The sequence below is a fragment of the Pleuronectes platessa genome, unplaced genomic scaffold (genome assembly GCF_947347685.1).
Source record: "Pleuronectes platessa unplaced genomic scaffold, fPlePla1.1 scaffold_26, whole genome shotgun sequence".
Lineage (NCBI taxonomy): Eukaryota > Metazoa > Chordata > Actinopteri > Pleuronectiformes > Pleuronectidae > Pleuronectes > Pleuronectes platessa.
This window is the reverse complement of record NW_026519116.1, coordinates 2033507-2053274: the sequence shown is the minus strand read 5'-3', so window position 1 is coordinate 2053274 and position 19768 is coordinate 2033507.

Sequence of the window (19768 nt, the reverse complement as noted above, 5' to 3'; positions counted from 1 at the left end):
GCACATCTGTGATGAAAAATTGAAGATTTTAACCAAAGTTGCAAAAATAGGCTTATCTCACCGTTTCCAGCGCTTTTGTGCATCTTGGACACATCTGTGATGAAAAATTGAAGATTTTAACCATTGTTGCAAAAATAGGCTTATCTCCCCGTTTCCAGCACTTTTTGGCACTTAGAGCGAATCTGACAGTAGAAACCGTGCAGTTGCTACTTTTTCATTGGGGTTTCCAAAACTTAAAATCTTTTTTTTAAAGAGTTCCTTTAGAGTTGAAACCAAGATTTCAAATTATCCTTTTTCATTATTATAATCCACTGTATGCATTTTAAGTATCAAGGAAATTGAGTGAAGGCCTTTTGAGAAAACACGTTGATTAGTGACCCTATTTCATTATGGCAGTCAAACCACTGATTTTCAACTTTAGTCTATGAAACCTCCAAACCTTAAACATTGTTGCAAAATTAGGCTTATCTCACCGTTTCCAGCACTTTTGCGCACCTTGGGCACATCTGTGATGAAAAATTTAAGATTTTAACCAAAGTTGCAAAAATAGGCTTATCTCACCGTTTCCAGCGCTTTTGCGCATCTTGGGCACATCTGTGATGAAAAATTGAAGATTTTAACCAAAGTTGCAAAAATAGGCTTATCTCACCGTTACCAGGGCTTTTGTACATCTTGGGCACATCTGTGATGAAAAATTTAAGATTTTAACCAAAGTTGCAAAAATAGGCTTATCTCACCGTTTCCAGCGCTTTTGCGCATCTTGGGCACATCTGTGATGAAAAATTGAAGATTTTAACCAAAGTTGCAAAAATAGGCTTATCTCACCGTTTCCAGCGCTTTTGTGCATCTTGGGCACATCTGTGATGAAAAATTGAAGATTTTAACCATTGTTGCAAAAATAGGCTTATCTCCCCGTTTCCAGCACTTTTTGGCACTTAGAGCGAATCTGACAGTAGAAACCGTGCAGTTGCTACTTTTTCATTGGGGTTTCCAAAACTTAAAATCTTTTTTTTAAAGAGTTCCTTTAGAGTTGAAACCAAGATTTCAAATTATCCTTTTTCATTATTATAATCCACTGTATGCATTTTAAGTATCAAGGAATTTGACTGAAGGCCTTTTGAGAAAACACGTTGATTAGTGACCCTATTTCATTATGGCAGTCAAACCACTGATTTTCAACTTTAGTCTATGAAACCTCCAAACCTTAAACATTGTTGCAAAATTAGGCTTATCTCACCGTTTCCAGCACTTTTGTGCACCTTGGGCATATCTGTGATGAAAAAATGAAGATTTTAACCAAAGTTGCAAAAATAGGCTTATCTCACCGTTTCCAGCGCTTTTGGGCATCTTGGGCACATCTGTGATGAAAAATTTAAGATTTTAACCAAAGTTGCAAAAATAGGCTTATCTCACCGTTTCCAGCGCTTTTGGGCATCTTGGGCACATCTGTGATGAAAAATTTAAGATTTTAACCAAAGTTGCAAAAATAGGCTTATCTCACCGTTTCCAGCGCTTTTGTGCATCTTGGACACATCTGTGATGAAAAATTGAAGATTTTAACCATTGTTGCAAAAATAGGCCTATCTCCCCGTTTCCAGCACTTTTTGGCACTTAGAGCCAATCTGACAGTAAAAACCGTGCAGTTGCTACTTTTTCATTGGGGTTTCCAAAACTTAAAATCTTTTTTTTAAAGAGTTCCTTTAGAGTTGAAACCAAGATTTCAAATTATCCTTTTTCATTATTATAATCCACTGTATGCATTTTAAGTATCAAGGAATTTGACTGAAGGCCTTTTGAGAAAACACGTTGATTAGTGACCCTATTTCATTATGGCAGTCAAACCGCTGATTTTCAACTTTAGTCTATGAAACCTCCAAACCTTAAACATTGTTGCAAAATTAGGCTTATCTCACCGTTTCCAGCACTTTTGTGCACCTTGGGCATATCTGTGATGAAAAAATGAAGATTTTAACCAAAGTTGCAAAAATAGGCTTATCTCACCGTTTCCAGCGCTTTTGTGCATCTTGGGCACATCTGTGATGAAAAATTGAAGATTTTAACCAAAGTTGCAAAAATAGGCTTATCTCACCGTTTCCAGCGCTTTTGGGCATCTTGGGCACATCTGTGATGAAAAATGTAAGATTTTAACCAAAGTTGCAAAAATAGGCTTATCTCACCGTTTCCAGCGCTTTTGTGCATCTTGGACACATCTGTGATGAAAAATTGAAGATTTTAACCATTGTTGCAAAAATAGGCTTATCTCCCCGTTTCCAGCACTTTTTGGCACTTAGAGCGAATCTGACAGTAGAAACCGTGCAGTTGCTACTTTTTCATTGGGGTTTCCAAAACTTAAAATCTTTTTTTTAAAGAGTTCCTTTAGAGTTGAAACCAAGATTTCAAATTATCCTTTTTCATTATTATAATCCACTGTATGCATTTTAAGTATCAAGGAAATTGAGTGAAGGCCTTTTGAGAAAACACGTTGATTAGTGACCCTATTTCATTATGGCAGTCAAACCACTGATTTTAAACTTTAGTCTATGAAACCTCCAAACCTTAAACATTGTTGCAAAATTAGGCTTATCTCACCGTTTCCAGCACTTTTGCGCACCTTGGGCACATCTGTGATGAAAAATTTAAGATTTTAACCAAAGTTGCAAAAATAGGCTTATCTCACCGTTTCCAGCGCTTTTGGGCATCTTGGGCACATCTGTGATGAAAAATTTAAGATTTTAACCAAAGTTGCAAAAATAGGCTTATCTCACCGTTTCCAGCGCTTTTGCGCATCTTGGGCACATCTGTGATGAAAAATTGAAGATTTTAACCAAAGTTGCAAAAATAGGCTTATCTCACCGTTTCCAGCGCTTTTGTGCATCTTGGGCACATCTGTGATGAAAAATTGAAGATTTTAACCAAAGTTGCAAAAATAGGCTTATCTCACCGTTTCCAGCGCTTTTGTGCATCTTGGACACATCTGTGATGAAAAATTGAAGATTTTAACCATTGTTGCAAAAATAGGCTTATCTCCCCGTTTCCAGCACTTTTTGGCACTTAGAGCGAATCTGACAGTAGAAACCGTGCAGTTGCTACTTTTTCATTGGGGTTTCCAAAACTTAAAATCTTTTTTTTAAAGAGTTCCTTTAGAGTTGAAACCAAGATTTCAAATTATCCTTTTTCATTATTATAATCCACTGTATGCATTTTAAGTATCAAGGAAATTGAGTGAAGGCCTTTTGAGAAAACACGTTGATTAGTGACCCTATTTCATTATGGCAGTCAAACCACTGATTTTCAACTTTAGTCTATGAAACCTCCAAACCTTAAACATTGTTGCAAAATTAGGCTTATCTCACCGTTTCCAGCACTTTTGCGCATCTTGGGCACATCTGTGATGAAAAATTTAAGATTTTAACCAAAGTTGCAAAAATAGGCTTATCTCACCGTTTCCAGCGCTTTTGGGCATCTTGGGCACATCTGTGATGAAAAATTTAAGATTTTAACCAAAGTTGCAAAAATAGGCTTATCTCACCGTTTCCAGCGCTTTTGCGCATCTTGGGCACATCTGTGATGAAAAATTGAAGATTTTAACCAAAGTTGCAAAAATAGGCTTATCTCACCGTTTCCAGCGCTTTTGTGCATCTTGGGCACATCTGTGATGAAAAATTGAAGATTTTAACCAAAGTTGCAAAAATAGGCTTATCTCACCGTTTCCAGCGCTTTTGTGCATCTTGGACACATCTGTGATGAAAAATTGAAGATTTTAACCATTGTTGCAAAAATAGGCTTGTCTCCCCGTTTCCAGCTCTTTTTGGCACTTAGAGCCAATCTGACAGTAGAAACCGTGCAGTTGCTACTTTTTCATTGGGGTTTCCAAAACTTAAAATCTTTTTTTTAAAGAGTTCCTTTAGAGTTGAAACCAAGATTTCAAATTATCCTTTTTCATTATTATAATCCACTGTATGAATTTTAAGTATCAAGGAATTTGACTGAAGGCCTTTTGAGAAAACACGTTGATTAGTGACCCTATTTCATTATGGCAGTCAAACCACTGATTTTCAACTTTAGTCTATGAAACCTCCAAACCTTAAACATTGTTGCAAAATTAGGCTTATCTCACCGTTTCCAGCACTTTTGTGCACCTTGGGCATATCTGTGATGAAAAAATGAAGATTTTAACCAAAGTTGCAAAAATAGGCTTATCTCACCGTTTCCAGCGCTTTTGGGCATCTTGGGCACATCTGTGATGAAAAATTTAAGATTTTAACCAAAGTTGCAAAAATAGGCTTATCTCACCGTTTCCAGCGCTTTTGGGCATCTTGGGCACATCTGTGATGAAAAATTGAAGATTTTAACCAAAGTTGCAAAAATAGGCTTATCTCACCGTTTCCAGCGCTTTTGTGCATCTTGGGCACATCTGTGATGAAAAATTGAAGATTTTAACCAAAGTTGCAAAAATAGGCTTATCTCACCGTTTCCAGCGCTTTTGTGCATCTTGGACACATCTGTGATGAAAAATTGAAGATTTTAACCATTGTTGCAAAAATAGGCTTATCTCCCCGTTTCCAGCACTTTTTGGCACTTAGAGCGAATCTGACAGTAGAAACCGTGCAGTTGCTACTTTTTCATTGGGGTTTCCAAAACTTAAAATCTTTTTTTTAAAGAGTTCCTTTAGAGTTGAAACCAAGATTTCAAATTATCCTTTTTCATTATTATAATCCACTGTATGCATTTTAAGTATCAAGGAAATTGAGTGAAGGCCTTTTGAGAAAACACGTTGATTAGTGACCCTATTTCATTATGGCAGTCAAACCACTGATTTTCAACTTTAGTCTATGAAACCTCCAAACCTTAAACATTGTTGCAAAATTAGGCTTATCTCACCGTTTCCAGCACTTTTGTGCACCTTGGGCATATCTGTGATGAAAAAATGAAGATTTTAACCAAAGTTGCAAAAATAGGCTTATCTCACCGTTTCCAGCGCTTTTGTGCATCTTGGGCACATCTGTGATGAAAAATTGAAGATTTTAACCAAAGTTGCAAAAATAGGCTTATCTCACCGTTTCCAGCGCTTTTGGGCATCTTGGGCACATCTGTGATGAAAAATGTAAGATTTTAACCAAAGTTGCAAAAATAGGCTTATCTCACCGTTTCCAGCGCTTTTGTGCATCTTGGACACATCTGTGATGAAAAATTGAAGATTTTAACCATTGTTGCAAAAATAGGCTTATCTCCCCGTTTCCAGCACTTTTTGGCACTTAGAGCGAATCTGACAGTAGAAACCGTGCAGTTGCTACTTTTTCATTGGGGTTTCCAAAACTTAAAATCTTTTTTTTAAAGAGTTCCTTTAGAGTTGAAACCAAGATTTCAAATTATCCTTTTTCATTATTATAATCCACTGTATGCATTTTAAGTATCAAGGAAATTGAGTGAAGGCCTTTTGAGAAAACACGTTGATTAGTGACCCTATTTCATTATGGCAGTCAAACCACTGATTTTCAACTTTAGTCTATGAAACCTCCAAACCTTAAACATTGTTGCAAAATTAGGCTTATCTCACCGTTTCCAGCACTTTTGCGCACCTTGGGCACATCTGTGATGAAAAATTTAAGATTTTAACCAAAGTTGCAAAAATAGGCTTATCTCACCGTTTCCAGCGCTTTTGCGCATCTTGGGCACATCTGTGATGAAAAATTGAAGATTTTAACCAAAGTTGCAAAAATAGGCTTATCTCACCGTTTCCAGCGCTTTTGTGCATCTTGGGCACATCTGTGATGAAAAATTGAAGATTTTAACCAAAGTTGCAAAAATAGGCTTATCTCACCGTTTCCAGCGCTTTTGTGCATCTTGGACACATCTGTGATGAAAAATTGAAGATTTTAACCATTGTTGCAAAAATAGGCTTGTCTCCCCGTTTCCAGCTCTTTTTGGTACTTAGAGCCAATCTGACAGTAGAAACCGTGCAGTTGCTACTTTTTCATTGGGGTTTCCAAAACTTAAAATCTTTTTTTTAAAGAGTTCCTTTAGAGTTGAAACCAAGATTTCAAATTATCCTTTTTCATTATTATAATCCACTGTATGAATTTTAAGTATCAAGGAATTTGACTGAAGGCCTTTTGAGAAAACACGTTGATTAGTGACCCTATTTCATTATGGCAGTCAAACCACTGATTTTCAACTTTAGTCTATGAAACCTCCAAACCTTAAACATTGTTGCAAAATTAGGCTTATCTCACCGTTTCCAGCACTTTTGTGCACCTTGGGCATATCTGTGATGAAAAAATGAAGATTTTAACCAAAGTTGCAAAAATAGGCTTATCTCACCGTTTCCAGCGCTTTTGGGCATCTTGGGCACATCTGTGATGAAAAATTTAAGATTTTAACCAAAGTTGCAAAAATAGGCTTATCTCACCGTTTCCAGCGCTTTTGGGCATCTTGGGCACATCTGTGATGAAAAATTGAAGATTTTAACCATTGTTGCAAAAATAGGCTTATCTCCCCGTTTCCAGCACTTTTTGGCACTTAGAGCCAATCTGACAGTAGAAACCGTGCAGTTGCTACTTTTTCATTGGGGTTTCCAAAACTTAAAATCTTTTTTTTATAGAGTTCCTTTAGAGTTGAAACCAAGATTCAAATTATCCTTTTTCATTATTATAATCCACTGTATGCATTTTAAGTATCAAGGAATTTGACTGAAGGCCTTTTGAGAAAACACGTTGATTAGTGACCCTATTTCATTATGGCAGTCAAACCACTGATTTTCAACTTTAGTCTATGAAACCTCCAAACCTTAAACATTGTTGCAAAATTAGGCTTATCTCACCGTTTCCAGCGCTTTTGCGCATCTTGGGCACATCTGTGATGAAAAATTTAAGATTTTAACCAAAGTTGCAAAAATAGGCTTATCTCACCGTTTCCAGCGCTTTTGGGCATCTTGGGCACATCTGTGATGAAAAATTTAAGATTTTAACCAAAGTTGCAAAAATAGGCTTATCTCACCGTTTCCAGCGCTTTTGCGCATCTTGGGCACATCTGTGATGAAAAATTGAAGATTTTAACCAAAGTTGCAAAAATAGGCTTATCTCACCGTTTCCAGCGCTTTTGTGCATCTTGGGCACATCTGTGATGAAAAATTGAAGATTTTAACCAAAGTTGCAAAAATAGGCTTATCTCACCGTTTCCAGCGCTTTTGTGCATCTTGGACACATCTGTGATGAAAAATTGAAGATTTTAACCATTGTTGCAAAAATAGGCTTGTCTCCCCGTTTCCAGCTCTTTTTGGTACTTAGAGCCAATCTGACAGTAGAAACCGTGCAGTTGCTACTTTTTCATTGGGGTTTCCAAAACTTAAAATCTTTTTTTTAAAGAGTTCCTTTAGAGTTGAAACCAAGATTTCAAATTATCCTTTTTCATTATTATAATCCACTGTATGCATTTTAAGTATCAAGGAAATTGAGTGAAGGCCTTTTGAGAAAACACGTTGATTAGTGACCCTATTTCATTATGGCAGTCAAACCACTGATTTTCAACTTTAGTCTATGAAACCTCCAAACCTTAAACATTGTTGCAAAATTAGGCTTATCTCACCGTTTCCAGCACTTTTGCGCACCTTGGGCACATCTGTGATGAAAAATTTAAGATTTTAACCAAAGTTGCAAAAATAGGCTTATCTCACCGTTTCCAGCGCTTTTGCGCATCTTGGGCACATCTGTGATGAAAAATTGAAGATTTTAACCAAAGTTGCAAAAATAGGCTTATCTCACCGTTTCCAGCGCTTTTGTGCATCTTGGGCACATCTGTGATGAAAAATTGAAGATTTTAACCAAAGTTGCAAAAATAGGCTTATCTCACCGTTTCCAGCGCTTTTGTGCATCTTGGACACATCTGTGATGAAAAATTGAAGATTTTAACCATTGTTGCAAAAATAGGCTTGTCTCCCCGTTTCCAGCTCTTTTTGGTACTTAGAGCCAATCTGACAGTAGAAACCGTGCAGTTGCTACTTTTTCATTGGGGTTTCCAAAACTTAAAATCTTTTTTTTAAAGAGTTCCTTTAGAGTTGAAACCAAGATTTCAAATTATCCTTTTTCATTATTATAATCCACTGTATGAATTTTAAGTATCAAGGAATTTGACTGAAGGCCTTTTGAGAAAACACGTTGATTAGTGACCCTATTTCATTATGGCAGTCAAACCACTGATTTTCAACTTTAGTCTATGAAACCTCCAAACCTTAAACATTGTTGCAAAATTAGGCTTATCTCACCGTTTCCAGCACTTTTGTGCACCTTGGGCATATCTGTGATGAAAAAATGAAGATTTTAACCAAAGTTGCAAAAATAGGCTTATCTCACCGTTTCCAGCGCTTTTGGGCATCTTGGGCACATCTGTGATGAAAAATTTAAGATTTTAACCAAAGTTGCAAAAATAGGCTTATCTCACCGTTTCCAGCGCTTTTGGGCATCTTGGGCACATCTGTGATGAAAAATTGAAGATTTTAACCATTGTTGCAAAAATAGGCTTATCTCCCCGTTTCCAGCACTTTTTGGCACTTAGAGCCAATCTGACAGTAGAAACCGTGCAGTTGCTACTTTTTCATTGGGGTTTCCAAAACTTAAAATCTTTTTTTTATAGAGTTCCTTTAGAGTTGAAACCAAGATTCAAATTATCCTTTTTCATTATTATAATCCACTGTATGCATTTTAAGTATCAAGGAATTTGACTGAAGGCCTTTTGAGAAAACACGTTGATTAGTGACCCTATTTCATTATGGCAGTCAAACCACTGATTTTCAACTTTAGTCTATGAAACCTCCAAACCTTAAACATTGTTGCAAAATTAGGCTTATCTCACCGTTTCCAGCGCTTTTGCGCATCTTGGGCACATCTGTGATGAAAAATTTAAGATTTTAACCAAAGTTGCAAAAATAGGCTTATCTCACCGTTTCCAGCGCTTTTGGGCATCTTGGGCACATCTGTGATGAAAAATTTAAGATTTTAACCAAAGTTGCAAAAATAGGCTTATCTCACCGTTTCCAGCGCTTTTGCGCATCTTGGGCACATCTGTGATGAAAAATTGAAGATTTTAACCAAAGTTGCAAAAATAGGCTTATCTCACCGTTTCCAGCGCTTTTGTGCATCTTGGGCACATCTGTGATGAAAAATTGAAGATTTTAACCAAAGTTGCAAAAATAGGCTTATCTCACCGTTTCCAGCGCTTTTGTGCATCTTGGACACATCTGTGATGAAAAATTGAAGATTTTAACCATTGTTGCAAAAATAGGCTTGTCTCCCCGTTTCCAGCTCTTTTTGGTACTTAGAGCCAATCTGACAGTAGAAACCGTGCAGTTGCTACTTTTTCATTGGGGTTTCCAAAACTTAAAATCTTTTTTTTAAAGAGTTCCTTTAGAGTTGAAACCAAGATTTCAAATTATCCTTTTTCATTATTATAATCCACTGTATGAATTTTAAGTATCAAGGAATTTGACTGAAGGCCTTTTGAGAAAACACGTTGATTAGTGACCCTATTTCATTATGGCAGTCAAACCACTGATTTTCAACTTTAGTCTATGAAACCTCCAAACCTTAAACATTGTTGCAAAATTAGGCTTATCTCACCGTTTCCAGCACTTTTGTGCACCTTGGGCATATCTGTGATGAAAAAATGAAGATTTTAACCAAAGTTGCAAAAATAGGCTTATCTCACCGTTTCCAGCGCTTTTGGGCATCTTGGGCACATCTGTGATGAAAAATTTAAGATTTTAACCAAAGTTGCAAAAATAGGCTTATCTCACCGTTTCCAGCGCTTTTGGGCATCTTGGGCACATCTGTGATGAAAAATTGAAGATTTTAACCAAAGTTGCAAAAATAGGCTTATCTCACCGTTTCCAGCGCTTTTGTGCATCTTGGGCACATCTGTGATGAAAAATTGAAGATTTTAACCAAAGTTGCAAAAATAGGCTTATCTCACCGTTTCCAGCGCTTTTGTGCATCTTGGACACATCTGTGATGAAAAATTGAAGATTTTAACCATTGTTGCAAAAATAGGCTTATCTCCCCGTTTCCAGCACTTTTTGGCACTTAGAGCGAATCTGACAGTAGAAACCGTGCAGTTGCTACTTTTTCATTGGGGTTTCCAAAACTTAAAATCTTTTTTTTAAAGAGTTCCTTTAGAGTTGAAACCAAGATTTCAAATTATCCTTTTTCATTATTATAATCCACTGTATGCATTTTAAGTATCAAGGAAATTGAGTGAAGGCCTTTTGAGAAAACACGTTGATTAGTGACCCTATTTCATTATGGCAGTCAAACCACTGATTTCCAACTTTAGTCTATGAAACCTCCAAACCTTAAACATTGTTGCAAAATTAGGCTTATCTCACCGTTTGCAGCACTTTTGCGCACCTTGGGCACATCTGTGATGAAAAATTTAAGATTTTAACCAAAGTTGCAAAAATAGGCTTATCTCACCGTTTCCAGCGCTTTTGCGCATCTTGGGCACATCTGTGATGAAAAATTTAAGATTTTAACCAAAGTTGCAAAAATAGGCTTATCTCACCGTTTCCAGCGCTTTTGGGCATCTTGGGCACATCTGTGATGAAAAATTTAAGATTTTAACCAAAGTTGCAAAAATAGGCTTATCTCACCGTTTCCAGCGCTTTTGCGCATCTTGGGCACATCTGTGATGAAAAATTGAAGATTTTAACCAAAGTTGCAAAAATAGGCTTATCTCACCGTTTCCAGCGCTTTTGTGCATCTTGGACACATCTGTGATGAAAAATTGAAGATTTTAACCATTGTTGCAAAAATAGGCCTATCTCCCCGTTTCCAGCACTTTTTGGCACTTAGAGCCAATCTGACAGTAAAAACCGTGCAGTTGCTACTTTTTCATTGGGGTTTCCAAAACTTAAAATCTTTTTTTCAAAGAGTTCCTTTAGAGTTGAAACCAAGATTTCAAATTATCCTTTTTCATTATTATAATCCACTGTATGCATTTTAAGTATCAAGGAATTTGACTGAAGGCCTTTTGAGAAAACACGTTGATTAGTGACCCTATTTCATTATGGCAGTCAAACCGCTGATTTTCAACTTTAGTCTATGAAACCTCCAAACCTTAAACATTGTTGCAATATTAGGCTTATCTCACCGTTTCCAGCACTTTTGTGCACCTTGGGCATATCTGTGATGAAAAAATGAAGATTTTAACCAAAGTTGCAAAAATAGGCTTATCTCACCGTTTCCAGCGCTTTTGTGCATCTTGGGCACATCTGTGATGAAAAATTGAAGATTTTAACCAAAGTTGCAAAAATTGGCTTATCTCACCGTTTCCAGCGCTTTTGTGCATCTTGGACACATCTGTGATGAAAAATTGAAGATTTTAACCATTGTTGCAAAAATAGGCTTATCTCCCCGTTTCCAGCACTTTTTGGCACTTAGAGCGAATCTGACAGTAGAAACCGTGCAGTTGCTACTTTTTCATTGGGGTTTCCAAAACTTAAAATCTTTTTTTTAAAGAGTTCCTTTAGAGTTGAAACCAAGATTTCAAATTATCCTTTTTCATTATTATAATCCACTGTATGCATTTTAAGTATCAAGGATATTGAGTGAAGGCCTTTTGAGAAAACACGTTGATTAGTGACCCTATTTCATTATGGCAGTCAAACCACTGATTTTCAACTTTAGTCTATGAAACCTCCAAACCTTAAACATTGTTGCAAAATTAGGCTTATCTCACCGTTTCCAGCGCTTTTGTGCATCTTGGGCACATCTGTGATGAAAAATTGAAGATTTTAACCAAAGTTGCAAAAATAGGCTTATCTCACCGTTTCCAGCGCTTTTGTGCATCTTGGACACATCTGTGATGAAAAATTGAAGATTTTAACCATTGTTGCAAAAATAGGCTTATCTCCCCGTTTCCAGCACTTTTTGGCACTTAGAGCCAATCTGACAGTAAAAACCGTGCAGTTGCTACTTTTTCATTGGGGTTTCCAAAACTTAAAATCTTTTTTTTAAAGAGTTCCTTTAGAGTTGAAACCAAGATTTCAAATTATCCTTTTTCATTATTATAATCCACTGTATGCATTTTAAGTATCAAGGAATTTGACTGAAGGCCTTTTGAGAAAACACGTTGATTAGTGACCCTATTTCATTATGGCAGTCAAACCGTTGATTTTCAACTTTAGTCTATGAAACCTCCAAACCTTAAACATTGTTGCAAAATTAGGCTTATCTCACCGTTTCCAGCACTTTTGTGCACCTTGGGCATATCTGTGATGAAAAAATGAAGATTTTAACCAAAGTTGCAAAAATAGGCTTATCTCACCGTTTCCAGCGCATTTGGGCATCTTGGGCACATCTGTGATGAAAAATTGAAGATTTTAACCAAAGTTGCAAAAATAGGCTTATCTCACCGTTTCCAGCGCTTTTGCGCATCTTGGGCACATCTGTGATGAAAAATTGAAGATTTTAACCAAAGTTGCAAAAATAGGCTTATCTCACCGTTTCCAGCGCTTTTGTGCATCTTGGACACATCTGTGATGAAAAATTGAAGATTTTAACCATTGTTGCAAAAATAGGCTTATCTCCCCGTTTCCAGCACTTTTTGGCACTTAGAGCGAATCTGACAGTAGAAACCGTGCAGTTGCTACTTTTTCATTGGGGTTTCCAAAACTTAAAATCTTTTTTTTAAAGAGTTCCTTTAGAGTTGAAACCAAGATTTCAAATTATCCTTTTTCATTATTATAATCCACTGTATGCATTTTAAGTATCAAGGAAATTGAGTGAAGGCCTTTTGAGAAAACACGTTGATTAGTGACCCTATTTCATTATGGCAGTCAAACCACTGATTTTCAACTTTAGTCTATGAAACCTCCAAACCTTAAACATTGTTGCAAAATTAGGCTTATCTCACCGTTTGCAGCACTTTTGCGCACCTTGGGCACATCTGTGATGAAAAATTTAAGATTTTAACCAAAGTTGCAAAAATAGGCTTATCTCACCGTTTCCAGCGCTTTTGCGCATCTTGGGCACATCTGTGATGAAAAATTTAAGATTTTAACCAAAGTTGCAAAAATAGGCTTATCTCACCGTTTCCAGCGCTTTTGTGCATCTTGGGCACATCTGTGATGAAAAATTGAAGATTTTAACCAAAGTTGCAAAAATAGGCTTATCTCACCGTTTCCAGCGCTTTTGGGCATCTTGGGCACATCTGTGATGAAAAATTTAAGATTTTAACCAAAGTTGCAAAAATAGGCTTATCTCACCGTTTCCAGCGCTTTTGCGCATCTTGGGCACATCTGTGATGAAAAATTGAAGATTTTAACCAAAGTTGCAAAAATAGGCTTATCTCACCGTTTCCAGCGCTTTTGTGCATCTTGGGCACATCTGTGATGAAAAATTGAAGATTTTAACCAAAGTTGCAAAAATAGGCTTATCTCACCGTTTCCAGCGCTTTTGTGCATCTTGGACACATCTGTGATGAAAAATTGAAGATTTTAACCATTGTTGCAAAAATAGGCCTATCTCCCCGTTTCCAGCACTTTTTGGCACTTAGAGCCAATCTGACAGTAAAAACCGTGCAGTTGCTACTTTTTCATTGGGGTTTCCAAAACTTAAAATCTTTTTTTTAAAGAGTTCCTTTAGAGTTGAAACCAAGATTTCAAATTATCCTTTTTCATTATTATAATCCACTGTATGCATTTTAAGTATCAAGGAATTTGACTGAAGGCCTTTTGAGAAAACACGTTGATTAGTGACCCTATTTCATTATGGCAGTCAAACCGCTGATTTTCAACTTTAGTCTATGAAACCTCCAAACCTTAAACATTGTTGCAAAATTAGGCTTATCTCACCGTTTCCAGCACTTTTGTGCACCTTGGGCATATCTGTGATGAAAAAATGAAGATTTTAACCAAAGTTGCAAAAATAGGCTTATCTCACCGTTTCCAGCGCTTTTGTGCATCTTGGGCACATCTGTGATGAAAAATTGAAGATTTTAACCAAAGTTGCAAAAATTGGCTTATCTCACCGTTTCCAGCGCTTTTGTGCATCTTGGACACATCTGTGATGAAAAATTGAAGATTTTAACCATTGTTGCAAAAATAGGCTTATCTCCCCGTTTCCAGCACTTTTTGGCACTTAGAGCGAATCTGACAGTAGAAACCGTGCAGTTGCTACTTTTTCATTGGGGTTTCCAAAACTTAAAATCTTTTTTTTAAAGAGTTCCTTTAGAGTTGAAACCAAGATTTCAAATTATCCTTTTTCATTATTATAATCCACTGTATGCATTTTAAGTATCAAGGATATTGAGTGAAGGCCTTTTGAGAAAACACGTTGATTAGTGACCCTATTTCATTATGGCAGTCAAACCACTGATTTTCAACTTTAGTCTATGAAACCTCCAAACCTTAAACATTGTTGCAAAATTAGGCTTATCTCACCGTTTCCAGCGCTTTTGTGCATCTTGGGCACATCTGTGATGAAAAATTGAAGATTTTAACCAAAGTTGCAAAAATAGGCTTATCTCACCGTTTCCAGCGCTTTTGTGCATCTTGGACACATCTGTGATGAAAAATTGAAGATTTTAACCATTGTTGCAAAAATAGGCTTATCTCCCCGTTTCCAGCACTTTTTGGCACTTAGAGCCAATCTGACAGTAAAAACCGTGCAGTTGCTACTTTTTCATTGGGGTTTCCAAAACTTAAAATTTTTTTTTTAAAGAGTTCCTTTAGAGTTGAAACCAAGATTTCAAATTATCCTTTTTCATTATTATAATCCACTGTATGCATTTTAAGTATCAAGGAATTTGACTGAAGGCCTTTTGAGAAAACACGTTGATTAGTGACCCTATTTCATTATGGCAGTCAAACCGTTGATTTTCAACTTTATTCTATGAAACCTCCAAACCTTAAACATTGTTGCAAAATTAGGCTTATCTCACCGTTTCCAGCACTTTTGTGCACCTTGGGCATATCTGTGATGAAAAAATGAAGATTTTAACCAAAGTTGCAAAAATAGGCTTATCTCACCGTTTCCAGCGCATTTGGGCATCTTGGGCACATCTGTGATGAAAAATTGAAGATTTTAACCAAAGTTGCAAAAATAGGCTTATCTCACCGTTTCCAGCGCTTTTGCGCATCTTGGGCACATCTGTGATGAAAAATTGAAGATTTTAACCAAAGTTGCAAAAATAGGCTTATCTCACCGTTTCCAGCGCTTTTGTGCATCTTGGACACATCTGTGATGAAAAATTGAAGATTTTAACCATTGTTGCAAAAATAGGCTTATCTCCCCGTTTCCAGCACTTTTTGGCACTTAGAGCGAATCTGACAGTAGAAACCGTGCAGTTGCTACTTTTTCATTGGGGTTTCCAAAACTTAAAATCTTTTTTTTAAAGAGTTCCTTTAGAGTTGAAACCAAGATTTCAAATTATCCTTTTTCATTATTATAATCCACTGTATGCATTTTAAGTATCAAGGAAATTGAGTGAAGGCCTTTTGAGAAAACACGTTGATTAGTGACCCTATTTCATTATGGCAGTCAAACCACTGATTTTCAACTTTAGTCTATGAAACCTCCAAACCTTAAACATTGTTGCAAAATTAGGCTTATCTCACCGTTTGCAGCACTTTTGCGCACCTTGGGCACATCTGTGATGAAAAATTTAAGATTTTAACCAAAGTTGCAAAAATAGGCTTATCTCACCGTTTCCAGCGCTTTTGCGCATCTTGGGCACATCTGTGATGAAAAATTTAAGATTTTAACCAAAGTTGCAAAAATAGGCTTATCTCACCGTTTCCAGCGCTTTTGTGCATCTTGGGCACATCTGTGATGAAAAATTGAAGATTTTAACCAAAGTTGCAAAAATAGGCTTATCTCACCGTTTCCAGCGCTTTTGGGCATCTTGGGCACATCTGTGATGAAAAATTTAAGATTTTAACCAAAGTTGCAAAAATAGGCTTATCTCACCGTTTCCAGCGCTTTTGCGCATCTTGGGCACATCTGTGATGAAAAATTGAAGATTTTAACCAAAGTTGCAAAAATAGGCTTATCTCACCGTTTCCAGCGCTTTTGTGCATCTTGGGCACATCTGTGATGAAAAATTGAAGATTTTAACCAAAGTTGCAAAAATAGGCTTATCTCACCGTTTCCAGCGCTTTTGTGCATCTTGGACACATCTGTGATGAAAAATTGAAGATTTTAACCATTGTTGCAAAAATAGGCCTATCTCCCCGTTTCCAGCACTTTTTGGCACTTAGAGCCAATCTGACAGTAAAAACCGTGCAGTTGCTACTTTTTCATTGGGGTTTCCAAAACTTAAAATCTTTTTTTTAAAGAGTTCCTTTAGAGTTGAAACCAAGATTTCAAATTATCCTTTTTCATTATTATAATCCACTGTATGCATTTTAAGTATCAAGGAATTTGACTGAAGGCCTTTTGAGAAAACACGTTGATTAGTGACCCTATTTCATTATGGCAGTCAAACCGCTGATTTTCAACTTTAGTCTATGAAACCTCCAAACCTTAAACATTGTTGCAAAATTAGGCTTATCTCACCGTTTCCAGCACTTTTGTGCACCTTGGGCATATCTGTGATGAAAAAATGAAGATTTTAACCAAAGTTGCAAAAATAGGCTTATCTCACCGTTTCCAGCGCTTTTGTGCATCTTGGGCACATCTGTGATGAAAAATTGAAGATTTTAACCAAAGTTGCAAAAATTGGCTTATCTCACCGTTTCCAGCGCTTTTGTGCATCTTGGACACATCTGTGATGAAAAATTGAAGATTTTAACCATTGTTGCAAAAATAGGCTTATCTCCCCGTTTCCAGCACTTTTTGGCACTTAGAGCGAATCTGACAGTAGAAACCGTGCAGTTGCTACTTTTTCATTGGGGTTTCCAAAACTTAAAATCTTTTTTTTAAAGAGTTCCTTTAGAGTTGAAACCAAGATTTCAAATTATCCTTTTTCATTATTATAATCCACTGTATGCATTTTAAGTATCAAGGATATTGAGTGAAGGCCTTTTGAGAAAACACGTTGATTAGTGACCCTATTTCATTATGGCAGTCAAACCACTGATTTTCAACTTTAGTCTATGAAACCTCCAAACCTTAAACATTGTTGCAAAATTAGGCTTATCTCACCGTTTCCAGCGCTTTTGTGCATCTTGGGCACATCTGTGATGAAAAATTGAAGATTTTAACCAAAGTTGCAAAAATAGGCTTATCTCACCGTTTCCAGCGCTTTTGTGCATCTTGGACACATCTGTGATGAAAAATTGAAGATTTTAACCATTGTTGCAAAAATAGGCTTATCTCCCCGTTTCCAGCACTTTTTGGCACTTAGAGCCAATCTGACAGTAAAAACCGTGCAGTTGCTACTTTTTCATTGGGGTTTCCAAAACTTAAAATTTTTTTTTTAAAGAGTTCCTTTAGAGTTGAAACCAAGATTTCAAATTATCCTTTTTCATTATTATAATCCACTGTATGCATTTTAAGTATCAAGGAATTTGACTGAAGGCCTTTTGAGAAAACACGTTGATTAGTGACCCTATTTCATTATGGCAGTCAAACCGTTGATTTTCAACTTTATTCTATGAAACCTCCAAACCTTAAACATTGTTGCAAAATTAGGCTTATCTCACCGTTTCCAGCACTTTTGTGCACCTTGGGCATATCTGTGATGAAAAAATGAAGATTTTAACCAAAGTTGCAAAAATAGGCTTATCTCACCGTTTCCAGCGCATTTGGGCATCTTGGGCACATCTGTGATGAAAAATTGAAGATTTTAACCAAAGTTGCAAAAATAGGCTTATCTCACCGTTTCCAGCGCTTTTGCGCATCTTGGGCACATCTGTGATGAAAAATTGAAGATTTTAACCAAAGTTGCAAAAATAGGCTTATCTCACCGTTTCCAGCGCTTTTGTGCATCTTGGACACATCTGTGATGAAAAATTGAAGATTTTAACCATTGTTGCAAAAATAGGCTTATCTCCCCGTTTCCAGCACTTTTTGGCACTTAGAGCGAATCTGACAGTAGAAACCGTGCAGTTGCTACTTTTTCATTGGGGTTTCCAAAACTTAAAATCTTTTTTTTAAAGAGTTCCTTTAGAGTTGAAACCAAGATTTCAAATTATCCTTTTTCATTATTATAATCCACTGTATGCATTTTAAGTATCAAGGAAATTGAGTGAAGGCCTTTTGAGAAAACACGTTGATTAGTGACCCTATTTCATTATGGCAGTCAAACCACTGATTTTCAACTTTAGTCTATGAAACCTCCAAACCTTAAACATTGTTGCAAAATTAGGCTTATCTCACCGTTTCCAGCACTTTTGCGCACCTTGGGCACATCTGTGATGAAAAATTTAAGATTTTAACCAAAGTTGCAAAAATAGGCTTATCTCACCGTTTCCAGCGCTTTTGCGCATCTTGGGCACATCTGTGATGAAAAATTGAAGATTTTAACCAAAGTTGCAAAAATAGGCTTATCTCACCGTTACCAGGGCTTTTGTGCATCTTGGGCACATCTGTGATGAAAAATTGAAGATTTTAACCAAAGTTGCAAAAATAGGCTTATCTCACCGTTTCCAGCGCTTTTGTGCATCTTGGGCACATCTGTGATGAAAAATTGAAGATTTTAACCAAAGTTGCAAAAATAGGCTTATCTCACCGTTTCCAGCGCTTTTGTGCATCTTGGACACATCTGTGATGAAAAATTGAAGATTTTAACCATTGTTGCAAAAATAGGCTTATCTCCCCGTTTCCAGCACTTTTTGGCACTTAGAGCGAATCTGACAGTAGAAACCGTGCAGTTGCTACTTTTTCATTGGGGTTTCCAAAACTTAAAATCTTTTTTTTAAAGAGTTCCTTTAGAGTTGAAACCAAGATTTCAAATTATCCTTTTTCATTATTATAATCCACTGTATGCATTTTAAGTATCAAGGAATTTGACTGAAGGCCTTTTGAGAAAACACGTTGATTAGTGACCCTATTTCATTATGGCAGTCAAACCACTGATTTTCAACTTTAGTCTATGAAACCTCCAAACCTTAAACATTGTTGCAAAATTAGGCTTATCTCACCGTTTCCAGCACTTTTGTGCACCTTGGGCATATCTGTGATGAAAAAATGAAGATTTTAACCAAAGTTGCAAAAATAGGCTTATCTCACCGTTTCCAGCGCAATTGGGCATCTTGGGCACATCTGTGATGAAAAATTGAAGATTTTAACCAAAGTTGCAAAAATAGGCTTATCTCACCGTTTCCAGCGCTTTTGCGCATCTTGGGCACATCTGTGATGAAAAATTGAAGATTTTAACCAAAGTTGCAAAAATAGGCTTATCTCACCGTTTCCAGCGCTTTTGTGCATCTTGGGCACATCTGTGATGAAAAATTGAAGATTTTAACCATTGTTGCAAAAATAGGCTTATCTCCCCGTTTCCAGCACTTTTTGGCACTTAGAGCGAATCTGACAGTAGAAACCGTGCAGTTGCTACTTTTTCATTGGGGTTTCCAAAACTTAAAATCTTTTTTTTAAAGAGTTCCTTTAGAGTTGAAACCAAGATTTCAAATTATCCTTTTTCATTATTATAATCCACTGTATGCATTTTAAGTATCAAGGAAATTGAGTGAAGGCCTTTTGAGAAAACACGTTGATTAGTGACCCTATTTCATTATGGCAGTCAAACCACTGATTTTCAACTTTAGTCTATGAAACCTCCAAACCTTAAACATTGTTGCAAAATTAGGCTTATCTCACCGTTTCCAGCACTTTTG